The following is a 12,115-nucleotide window of genomic DNA, read 5'->3' as shown; positions in this document are numbered from 1 at the left end:
GCCTGAAACAGAGTACCAGGTGATCCTACATGCAAAACAGCTGGACAAAGCAACCTTACAAACTACAGCCGGGATTTCAGCATCTTCTTCGAATCCCCCATGACAGCGCCCCTTACCAGCAGGAAGTAGTTTGGAAAGAAGGACGCCCAAACTCCCAAATCTTGTCTATAAATGTTTGTTTTCATTTAAATGGACTTGGTTATATAAAAATAAATAAATAAATAAATTGTGACTTTTCATAAGTTCTTGCTTATGTATCACTAGAAATTCATGTGTGAAGACACTATACAGGAGGACAAGGTTAATTAACATTTTGTCCAGCATGTCTCCCTACAATTTCTCCTTCTTCTGTATCATCTAAATACATAAATTAAAAAAAAAATAAATTCAGGCAAAACTTTAAAATTGTAAAGCAAAACAACTGGCATTATTTTTCATTTTATTTCATATTTCAGTGTATAGTTTCCAAGGTCCACAAATTCAATCTTCACAGATCTATTATGACTTCCTCAGGGTCTGCTTTCTTATAGGATCACTTCATTTTTTTTTTTTTTTTTTAATGGTCCTCTTTTGTCTAATCTTCCACATTCTATTTATTTTTTCTATCCTACTTATAGTATATGGGCAAATTTTCTAAATCTTACGGCCAGTGTTGCTACTATCATACATAAAAATGGAAGGTATGCCTGGCTGTTTTTCAGTCGTTGTAGTTCGTTGTTGTATAACAACAAAGGTGCAGGTCTTTTGAAGAACTAGAGTACATTATGGGATCAAACTGGCAAGGCCAAAAGGTACTCGAATCCTCTGAACTCCAAGGTAGTCCAAACATCCAGAAATGAGCTTTACCAGGCCTAGGGAAGGATTTCTGGTGGTTAGATAAAAAAGCCAGCATCCCTTGGGAACTTGTGAAGCCGGTTCCCACCAAAAGTAGTCATCTTCCTTACCTACAGCAAAAAGGAACACATGGCTTTTCAACTAGTATATACCTTTGGTTCTTATTATCATATCTAAGTTCATTCCAGCCTCTAGTCACTATTAACAAGTACATGTCATACATTTCAAAACCCACACACCAACAACCTGGTCCTTTTCTACCTCCAGCTACTCGCGCTTCTTATAAGCCAGCTTTTTTTTTTTTTTTTTTTTTAATTTCTGGCTCCTGTTTCTGCCCTTGCTAATCTCACTATGCCCTTGCTATCCCCACAACCTTTTGTTAAAGATGCTCTTGGCCTTGTCTAATCTCCTGGTCATGTTCATTCTACATCTTTCTCTCTCTGCTATGCAGTCATCCAAATGCCTCTGGTTATTTCTCTCTATTTCTCTCTCATATCCACAATAAAGTTTTGCCATACCGTGGAGCAGTCATGCTCTCAGTCTATAACCAAACCATCTTCCATTTTGTACTTTTTTTGAAATGAAAAGTTTGTCAAACAGTGGGACGTTCCACAGAAAGAAGGATCTTGTTCTCAGAAATGTGTCTCCACGTGATATCTTTTACTCCAAATGAAAGCATCTCAGATAAACAGTTTCCAACTGTCCTTAGAAATGGGTTCCCTCTGCTCCAAGGTTTCTTATTTCATGGTGATTGGAGCACACTGGGTTGTCTCAAACCTGTTACCCGAGGAGAAATCACAAACAAGAACATTTGGAGATTAATGTTTCCTTAGTTTATCTTTACTAGAATTTTACAAATGGTCATTATTATGCTGTTCAAGTAATGACACAGGATAAGTCACAAAGTGACACCAGGCAAACAGACAGGGATAAAAAGAGGAAACTTTAGTGTGCTCTCTCTCTATGAGATGAGAACACAGTTGGTCCAGCTGCTTGAAATAAGGCTTTCTCCTGGCACAGCTGACCTGCAGCTAAGTGCCAGTAGTAAGGAAGGAGCAGTGAATTTAATTCCCTAAGGCTACTCAGTGCTCAAAATAATTGCTGCAGTACAGTAATACCTTCTGGGGATTCATTCTTGCATGTGGGCAAGGAGGGAACTGTTGATTTCTCACCGAAGGATACACTTTCCTATCTCATCTCTTTCAGTGAAGGAGCAAACCCCCCCCCCCACCACCAGTACCTTTCCACCAACAACCATAAAAGACACACTGAAAAGAAATAAATCTAAAACAATGCTGAAAACTGTGAAGAGAAAGTTAAATTAAATACCTGTCAATATAGTCTCTTGTTTCCTTAAACAAAAGATTTTTTTTTTCGTATATGTTTCCATAGATTCTCAAATCCATGCATTCTGTTTTGTATACATATGACAGAAAAGAAAATAATCAGTCTATATTTATATATAGCATGTATGATAACTTCCCATATTGTATGTTGACTCATCCATAGAATTCAGTTGCGGCTTAGTATTTTATTTTATTTTATTTTATTTTTTGGTTTTGTTTTTTTTTTTTTAACATGTTTGCAGACTCAAGTGGTATCTTAACAAGAATCAATATTGTTAAATTAAAGATGAATGTTATAGCATTCATCCAAAGCCCTGAATAGAGTGCATAACACTTTACTATCCAGGTGATCCTGAGAATTCCATGAGCACAGTGTAACTAATTGTCACATGTGCTAGCTAGTTCACTGAATAACTTACACTAATAAATGCATAGGAACTGAATAGTTTAGAAAGCCCACCATCCTACAATTATTTGTTGTCATAAAACCACATGTCAGCACACACAGAAGGTAAAAGTCAAAGACAATTAGGAGAGAAAAGGGAAGAGAAGGACCATTCTGACAGAGCTGTGAAGGTCACTCAAGGAAAAGTAGTTGAAACAGTACAGCAAGGGCACGTTCATCCCTTTGGCTCAGCAGAGACTAAAACGTGTCATTGAAAACTCACTCAATGATTTTCTGAGCTTGCCATCCTCTCATGAACTACTTATTTCTCTAGATTTAGTTATAATCTGAAGGTCTAGAGATATTTAAATTGGATTCAGTTTTAAGGACTATTGTATTACTTTTACTTTCGTGTGTGTGTGTGTGTGTGTGTGTGTGTGTGTGTGTGTGTGTGTGTGTATCGCGGTTAAATAAGGATCAGGATAAACAAATAGGCTGAAAAGATATTTATTCAGGGAGAAATAACTTACAACCTAGACAGATGAACACCAGGAAATTCAATCTGATGCTCTCCTGTCCAAGTCACTCCAGCAAGAGAGAGCTTTTCCCGGCCCTCTAGGACCTCCTTCCCCAGGTCACTTCCGCCCATGGCAACACCCCTCAATGGGCGTGGTCAGTGCCACAGAAGGACTATCTCACTGCCTGTGTGTGTGTGTGTGTGTGTGTGTGTGTGTGTGTGTGTGTTAATGCTAACGTGAATGCAGGTTTCCTGAGAGAGCCAAATAAACAGTTGCATGCCCTAGATCTGAAGTTCTATGTCATTTTGAGCCGACAGACGTGAATACAATGAACCTACTATCCTCTGCAGGGACAGCAATAAGTTCATAGCCTTTGTTCCATCTTCTCACACCTTCATGTAGCATGATAAGTAAAAGACCCAGAGATTGCGTTAGGGTTCAAGCTTCAAGCTATCAGAAAAGCAAAGTAGCCAAGCCACTAACTCTGACCTCTACATCAGGCTGAAAGGGCTGATCCTGTCTCCTCTGCAAGCTCTCACCAAGCCTCAGACTGCTACCGCTCCTCGGTGTGGCTACAGAAACCAGAACATGACTACTGAAGACCCTGCTCCTGTCTCTTATACCTCTCCAGAGCCGGGATCAAAGACTGATCTAATTTTGTCTACCCCTGGGTGTCATTGAACTCAGAGGCATCCATCTGCCTTTGTCTCCTGAATCCTGGTATTAAAGCTAGGTCACTGGCTGCTATGGCTAACGAGTATGACTATCTTGCTATTTTGATCTCCAGTGCCTTTAATAAATCATAAACAATATGTTACCACACCTTAATTAGGTTTTTAAATGAATTCTATTTCAACTCATTTGTACAGATTATAGATAGGTTCCATTTAATTCAATGTCAAAGATGTACTTACTATAATTTGCAAGGCATTTACAAATTGCCCTTATAAATGTTTATATTTTTCTTCAATATGCAAAAGCATATTTCATTTTTCCTGAACAACATTATTTTCAGATTCCATGTCCAGGTTTGCTTTTATTCTTCTGGAAAATAACTACTAATGAAAATAATTCACTGGTAAACTGTTAACAATTGTAGTTATTGTATGTGAATATTTCTCCAGCATTGGCATTTTCCTTGTCTTGTATGGGGAACTCATTTCTTTCACTTAATTGCCTGTTTTATATTAGAAGAAATTAGTGAGATTGATCTTTCTACCACTTCCCCCTTTTCAAAAAGGAATAAAAATGCCTTCGAGGCCCAAGGCCTTAACCTTTGACTGGTTAAGAGCCCACATTCTATCCCTTTTTTGCAAGGTGTCTGCACATTATTGCTTTTGCACATCAATTTTCTCAACCCAAAATGTTGGGTCACACAGCATGTAAGTCCAATTTCTGTACAAAATAAAGATATATGGTTAAGTGGCAAAGCATGGACATACCCAAATATAGTTTACACTGAAGTCTGAAGTTCAATTAACTACATTTGGTCGTCTTTGGTCTATTGACTGTTCTTCTTTTGCATAACTAAAAGTTGTCATGTCTAATTTGCTCTTCAAAAATGAAAACCAGTCCAAGAGCCTGGTGTCACCCAAGAATATTTATGGGAAAGAGTTGGTTCATAGCTTCAGGGAGACCTCCTGGATACATACCTTTAACAATATTTCTGGTGATTAACCATTACTACTGCTCTCTGAGATCTCATATGAAGCTGTTGATTACTATAATTGTTTCCATGGTGGAACATCTTTTAGACACACAGGACCACACTTTAAAGGGATCTCATACTTGGTTGAGCATTCTGCTGTAGTCATCTTGAATACTTCATACACTTATCTACTTAAAACAGCTTTGTGTGGTGAGTATGGTCATCTACATAAAGATTTTGAAATATTACTCTGGGAAGATGGTTGTAATCTCAAAGCTAAGGAGACAGGCACAAGAATACCCTTAGAACAGCTAAGCCCTCAGATCCAGCTAAATCAGTGATCCTTGGGTTATCTGAGAGACCCTCTCTCAAAACAAAACAAAACAAAACAAAACAAACAAACAAACAAAAAAAAAACAGGGTGAACATCAATTAAGGAAAATTCCTAAAATCAACCTCTCAAGGACTTTTTCCTTCCTCCTCGTCTAATGCCAGCTTCGATTCAGTGAAAGGTGGAAGAGGTTTGAAAAGCACAGACCTATCCTCATCTATACGTCAACTGGATTGAATGTCTAATAGTGAGAAATGGTGATAAGCTTATGGAGTGCCTGGAATGATGTTATGGTTCTAATTAGAGATTTGACAGAGAACCGTTGGAAGATGTGATGGGAAGAGATAAAAGTTTAGATTCCTCCATTATCCTCTACATTTATGTGACAGGCAATATAAAACTGTAATAAATGTTCCCCCCCCCCCCCCCGTACTCCTTCCTGAATAAACCATATAAAACAAACCCAGGGTTATATTTACAAAAATCTATGTTCTCACCCAGTTGAACCCTGAAGATTTCATGAATCTCATCCATCCTCCAAATTAGTTCATCAAGTACTTTGGTTATAATGTAAGAAATCTTTTCTGGGCTATGCTTGCAGTTAACATCACTGTGATGGCTATTCTTATAGCCATCAACTTGACTATATCTGGAGTTAACTAAAAAAACAAAAATGACTCGGCACACCTGTGACAGATTTGTGCTTAATTTAGTCAGCTGAAGTTGGAAGACAAACTTTTAATCTGGATCATTCAAATGGGTAGATTCACCTTTGACCCAGACCTTTTGAGGGAGGAACCTTCTTAACTTGGTCACACCTTCTCTTGGCAGTCTACACGAAGGACGTGGAAAAAGAAACTTCATTCCTTTTGCCTGCTTGTCATGTTAGCAGGTCTATTCTTTCACTGCTATTAGAGGTTACTTCTTTGGCAGGCTGTTATATATTATAGAGCAGATAAAATACGCATACCCTTGTACTGAGCATACCCACTGGATTGTGGGACCTTCCATTTATAGACAGCCGTTGTTGTACTAGCTGGACCATAACCTACAAGCCGATCGAATACATCCCATTTCTTACCTATAAAGATGCACTCTACAAATTATTTATGTAGGGTTCTTCTACAGAACCCTGCCTAGTAAAATTACCAATTATTTTTTAATCGTATCTCAGAAATGTGTAAGTTTATTTCCAATGTCAGTAGTTCGGTTTTGAATAACCTTACCCATAATAGTTAGCATTTTTCTGTTTACTTGACATATGAAGATTGTCATTGATAGATTTTGAGTTTTTGCATGAAGTACTTTTGATTACAACATTAAGACTAGAGAAGAGGAGGGGAGATGTGGGCATGAGAGAACTGGAAGATTGAGAAAGGGGAAGAATAGAAGAGAACAAGAAAAGAGATACCATAATAGAGGAAGCCATTATAGATTAAGGAGAAATCTGGCCCTAGGGAAACGTCGAGAGATCTACAAGGAAAAACCCAACTAACAATCTAAGCAATAGTGGAGAGGCTACCTTCAATGCCCTCCCACGATAATGAGATGGACAACTAACTACTTCTTATGCCATCCTAAAGCCTTCATCTAGTAGCTGATGGAAGAAGAAGCAGACACCCACAGCTAAACACTAGCCGAACTCCTGGAATCCAGTAACAGAAAGGAAGGAGTGATGAGCAAAGGGGTCAAGACCAAGCTGGAGAAATCCACAGAATGGGCTGACATGAACAAGGGGGAGCTCATGCACCCCCCCACCCCCCAGTCTGATAGCTGGGAAACTAGCATAGAACTGACCCAAACCCTCTGAATGTGAATGTTAGTTAGGAGGACTGGTCAGTCTATGGGGCCTCTGGTAGTGGATAAGTTTTTATCCCTAGTACATGAAAGAACTTTGGAAGCCCATTCCACATAGAGGGACACTCCCTCAGCCTAGACACACAGGGGATGGCCTAGGACCTGACCCAAATGATATGACAGACTTTGGAAGGCCTCAAATGAAATGCGATGGGCTGGGGTTTGATGGGTGTGATAGGGGAGGGTGGGAGGTTGAGAGAACTGGGACTGGCATGTAAAACAACCTTGTTTCAAATTTAATTTAGAAAAGTGAATTTATGTTGTAGTGGAAGAAACTGAAATTGTATCTGTGAATATCTGACTTACTTGAATATGATGGACTTTACGTCAATATGGCTTCCTTCGAGCTGGTTTACTTCAATGCCAAAGTAAATCTCAACAACCATGGGAGTCATTTTAAAGGATTTTTTATGATCTTCTTTTAATTGGTGAAATTATGATATAATTATGTCATTTTTTCTCCCTTTCCTTCTTCCAAATTCCCACATAAGCCTGTCCATACCTTCTCACGGATCCCAGAGGTCAATGTCAGGTGTCATTCTACAAAGATAGTGAAGATATGATTATCACCAAATGGTCTGTAGAATTGTAGCTACAAAGAAAATAGTGACATTGATTGTTTTGTTCAATACTGGTGCTCACACACCTAGAAATCTACATAGGGTAGAGTTAAAAAGTACTATTGTAATATAATAATAAATGAGTGTCCAATGACAATCACTTAATTGCATTAACTGGACGGTAAAAACCTTAAACAATTCTGTATCATGAAGGAGGCCAATGGCAATGAAAGGTCACATTCAAGTTGTCAGTGAATGTGTGATTGTCATTAATGGTACTCTAGATTTTTTTTTTCCCAGATATCCCGGTGTTCATCTGGCCTCCTGCCACAGGCAACACCTCTTCGGCATTTCCTTCTGATGCATAACTGCCTTAAAGTTACATCAATCTAACAAGATAATAAAGACAAATCTATACAAATAATTTTGAAATATGGACAGGTACTAGACTGGTAGTCATGAGCCCAGAATGATTTCTGGAATCTTGATAATCATAGAATGCCACCTGATTTCTCATACTATTTATTCAAAGACATTGATGGCTTTCCTTATATTTCAAAGTGACTGGTGTGAGCTGAACTACAAACCATCACTAGCAAGGTTTTGATGGACACTGCTCATTTCTATTTGGTATTTCAATTTCTTCACAGAAATATTGTTGTTGGCATGAGAAAATGTGTTAAGGGTAGTAACTAAGCCAACAGGCAAGCAAAGAGGGCTAACGGATGTATGCCAAGAACTAGTTCAGTAGAAGATTCTGTAACCAGAATTTTATGTCTGCAGGGTGTCCTGAGTGGCAAGCTATGACATCATTCTGTAAAGCCCTGACTTCGCGGGAGGAATAAGGAGCAATGCTGCCTCCTGGTGGTCAGAATCTAAAACATCAGGATGACGTTTTCCTTCTGGAGCAGGACTACCTGAAGAAACAGGAAAAACCCATGGCTACCACTGAAGCAGCTAGCAGACAAATGACAAGTGAAATACTTGTATGAAACAAATGTGGCAAAAGTGCTGTTGAAAGTTAGATATTCGTGTTGACACTGCAAAATAATTAACTTCATATTCTCCACGATGGATTCAATTGAGTTGAGTAAGATCTTCTACAACAAAATATATGAGGAGGCATAACTTTTTATTGAAAATGTAAACTTAAGATATTCCTTCTTAAATGTTTATCGTTTTAATTATTTTTTCTTGTTTTACATATCGATCCCAATTCCCTCTCCCTTCTGTAGAAAATCACAACATCAATCCTGCATAGAACTGCAGGCAACTGACAAATTGTATAAAAAAATACAATCCCCCAGAGTATTATTCAATAGCAAATGATCACAAATAGTCAAACCTGAAAACATATATGCTTATATGTATATGTATATATATACATATATATAATATAGATAATATTATATATATAATGAAAAAGGCCATTTGTGAAGTTTTACTTACTCCATAAAAGTTATTGAGAAACTGTAATATTATTTGTCATCCTAGAAGGTAAGCCTAATAATCGATGTATAAGCAGGTGGTCTCATTGATTGATTAAATCAGTAATTACAAGTTGAAAATGAGAGACTGTCAACATACAAAACACTCTCCATGCATTTCTTAAAAACAACAACAAAACAATTAACCCGTCTAATGCACTGTTTTTTTTGGATATGTAAATATGTATCTGGAATAAGTTCACATTTTGGTTTATGCTCATGAATCAAACGGAAGCCCACAAAGAAAATTCACCTGTATGGTGACTTTCACAGCCATGAGGAAAAGGATGGTGGTCATTATATCAAAAATATTGTGAAACTCAATGAAGAGAGACTTTAATGTAAAATTACTAAATTTAGATTGTATCTAATGTCAAAGGAGTCACATGATTTTAAATACAGTATGCATTTAATTCTTGTGGGCCAGTGGGCTCTATGAAGAAGACCTTGAATGTTCTGGATCAAAAAGAAAAAAAAAAAAGCCTGCTTTTACAAGGTTCTCTCCTCCTCTGAAAGACTTGGGCAGGAAAAAGAGAAAGGATTCTGACTACTGGTTAGTGGAGGAAAGCAGAAGAGAGTTTAAGTCAATATAAAGAGATCAAAGAAAAATAGAGATTTGACTAATTTATTGTGTTTCTCGTTGACGTGATCTAAGGGCCAAAGCAAAAATTTAAGGAAGAAGGAATATATGTTGAGGATTGGCTTAAGAAAACATATAATCCAGTGCAGTACGGAGGAACTGGGATAGGCACATGAGAGAAATGGTCTCTCTGTCATCTTTGGGGAGGCAGAAAGATGGACGCTGGTGCTTGGTTGGACTTCTCCTCACTCCTTTTTTTTTATTCATTTCAAGATATAAGCCCATGTAATGGTACTACCAATCCTGAAGGTAGGTATTTACTGCTCTTGAAATGCCCTAACTTACATGCAAAGAGGTGGGTCTCCTATGGCAGGCTAAGTCAAACTCTTCAGTGGAGTGATAATTGTAAGCAGCTTTAAACAAACAAACAAACAAACAAAACAAAACAAAAACAAAAACAACAACAACAAGAAAAGCCATAGTTATAGTTCCACTTGGCAGGCAAGCTAGTCCCACAAACCATATATATTTGGTACATGAAGGTATGATTCATTGGCTGAAGTCATTGATTGTTACTCAAAAAGCCCTGGGTTTCATTCCCAGCACCTCAAAATACAGATGTGATAGTGCTTGCCTGCAGCCCCAACATATAGAAAGGAGAGACAGGAAAATCAGAAGTCATCTTAGGCTAAAAAAAAAAAAAAAATAAGTCTAATGCTGGATTCAAATACATGGAATACTATCTAAAATCAAACAACAACAACAACAAAAAAATATCCTTAGGATGTGTTTGTTCCCCCACAGTGACACATTTCCTCCAACAAGGCCATGCCTACCCTAACAAAGCGACACCTCCTAACAGTGTCACTCTATGAGTTAGTGGGGACAACTATGTTCAAACTACCACATTCCATGTCTTCCATAAGCTTGTAAAACTATCGCAATGAAAAAACGCATTTATTCTAACTGCAAAGTCTCCATAATGTTCAAAGTTGCATGGCAATCTCTTAGCAGTCATTCCCCTTTCAAAATTAAAATCAAAAAGAAGAACACACACTCCCAACATATAATGGCACAAGATATGCATTACCATTCCAAAACTCAGGTAAGGGAGCTTCACAAGGAAATACAAGATCAAAGCAAGTCCAAATGCAGCTGAGAAAACTCCAAACACAGCATCCCCATGTGTGATGTCAAAGCACTCCAGATCTAAAACTCCATCAGTTTTGCTGACTACAACACACTTTGCCCCTCTTGGACTGGTTCCACTCCCAGTCAGCAGCCATCCTTGGTGGGTATCCCAAAGCTCTGACATCTCCAACATCAGGATATTTTATGCCACCAGTCCTCCAGAGATGAGGATTTTAAAGGGTTTGTGAAATTCTTTACTTGATGCTTGTTTCCTGTTTTCAATTTCCCACACTATTTCTATAAAAGCAATACATTAATCATGATAGAATTGATTTCCTACCTGTGGGCACAGCATTCCTCAACTTGCCACCAAAGCGTTGAAACCTTTTTTTTTTTTTTTTTTTTTTTTTGCAGAGAAATTTTAAAGTGGAGCAATCCTTTCTAAGAAGTGTGTGGCAAGTACACAGGAGATGTGAACTAGTGTTAGCTTAACAAAATGTAGCAATTACCATTTGTTCAACTATTTCTGGATGATTTGTGAAAGTAAAGGTCTAGCTGAGCTAAAGAGGGACTGAGACCTTTCATAGAATGTTTCCTGAACTGCACTGTTGGGGAAGCGCTTACTTAAGACGGGGACTTCTACTCCAGCAAGGTTCAGAGATTATACTCTTAACCTGAGACAGCTACTATGCAGATATTGTTATAAAATATTCTTCAAAAGGTTACAATGTCCTTCCAGTAGTTAATCCAATAACCTCAATAAAATAATACTAAAGATGATAAAATAAATAGCAACATTGAATCAAATGATTTATAGTGATATACTTTACATTACATTTATACATATATATATTCTGATACTTCCTTTCCATTAGGTTATTTTCCATGAGATGCTTTATCCCTTGCATATTTTCTTGTCTTTCATTTTGTGTCTTACATAAACCGTGAAAGAAAAAAGAATCATGACACCTAAAGGGAGATTGATGTTAAAATACCCACACGCCAAAAACAAACAAACAAACAAACAAAAAACCAAATTCACAAACCAGAAAGGCCATGTCGGTTTTTATCTATAGCAATGGCGCTTTATAGTTTCCAGTGCTCTACACAAGGCAATTGTTTACACAGTGAACTACTATGATTCAAACTAGAGGGACATAAAAGTGAGGTTGATTTCAACACAGAAATAGCTCCACAGTTCCATCCTTAAAAAAGGAAAATAATAACTTCCGGTGGATTCCAGCCACCTCATGAAGCTGCAGGTCATAGAATCTACTTTGAAAATGCCGAAGTACTCAGTGTGTATTTGTATGTGAAAAACTAAACAGTTTATAGTCAGCTATTTAATCGTGTCTAGTTTTGAATCCATATTTTAGATTTGTCATTCTGGCTAACTTTATTTGTCAAACCAAGACAGCATTATATCGCTTGGGAGAAC

This window comes from Phodopus roborovskii, unplaced genomic scaffold (genome assembly GCF_943737965.1).
Source record: "Phodopus roborovskii unplaced genomic scaffold, PHOROB, whole genome shotgun sequence".
Classification (NCBI taxonomy): Eukaryota; Metazoa; Chordata; class Mammalia; order Rodentia; family Cricetidae; genus Phodopus; species Phodopus roborovskii.
This window is presented reverse-complemented; position numbering follows the sequence as displayed.